Here is a 1,190-nt window from a genome sequence, read left to right as displayed (position 1 = left end):
TACCAAAGAGTTGCTGATCCCTGTGTTAGACCCTCCAGGGAGTCACCCCCTTCCTTTGGTCAGTTTGGAACTGTGATGAGGTAATGCTCACCTGACTCTAAAGAGGGGAGGGCAAAGCCAAGAGGAAAGAAAGGACATGATAAAAGGGAGAGACATTTTGCCATGCTCTCTATCTTCCACCTACATCTACAGACACCACCACCAAGTGACTGACACGTTGATCAAAGGGAAGACCCTGACTGAAAAGTAACCAGCCAGCCTGTGGTGAGAAGCATCTAAGTTTTTAAGGACATTGGAAGTGTTAAGAGCAGCTTAGAATGTGTTTTGCTTTTATTTCATTTGAAAAATTTCACTTGTTATGCTTTGACTTATAATCGCTTAAAGTCTATCTTTATAGTTAATAAATCTGTTTTATTCTACCTGAAGCAGTGTGTTTGGTTTGAAGTGGGTCAGAGGCTCCCCTTGGGATAACAAGCCTGGTACACATCAATTTCTTCGATAAATTGATGAACTTATATGAGTGTGCAGCATCCAGCGGGCATAACTGGACACTGCAAGACAGAGGTTCCTAGGGCTGTGACTGGGACTGCAGATATTGGCAAGTGTCATTCACTTGTAAGTAGCTGGGAGCAGCTTACATGCCAGAGGCTGTGTGTGAACAGCCCAGGAGTGGGGATTCTCACAGCAGAGCAGGGTAAGGCTGGCTCCCAGAGTCAAGGATTGGAGTGACCTAGCAGATCACCAGTCCAGATAACACCATAGGGGAATGTCACACTCCCCAATGGGCCAGACTCCCTGGTTGGACTACATCTCCATGATATACCTGGCTGCACCCATGTGACTCCCATGATGCACCACAGTTCAGTGACTGGGAAGACTGCTGCCTCATGGGACAAGTAGTGTGACCAGGGAGCTCAGCCCATAGGAGAGAATGGGCACCCGAACTGTGACTCCCGTAACACAATGAGCCACAACAGGGAGAAAATTTTATTTTGAACTGATTCTCACCAAAATGTTTTAGGTAATTTCAACCCAAAGTATTTCCATGTGGAAATTGAACCAAAATGGAGAGTTCTGTTGCCACAATTTTCATGGATCCCCAAAGCCAGGCCTTTTTGGCTGCAGAATGAACCATGGAGAGGCTGTGATGCCAGGAAAAATAAACAACAAATGTTCAGCATGAGTTGTAT

The sequence above is a fragment of the Mauremys mutica genome, chromosome 9 (assembly GCF_020497125.1).
Source record: "Mauremys mutica isolate MM-2020 ecotype Southern chromosome 9, ASM2049712v1, whole genome shotgun sequence".
NCBI classification, from domain to species: Eukaryota; Metazoa; Chordata; order Testudines; family Geoemydidae; genus Mauremys; species Mauremys mutica.
Note: the sequence above shows the minus strand (reverse complement) of the source record.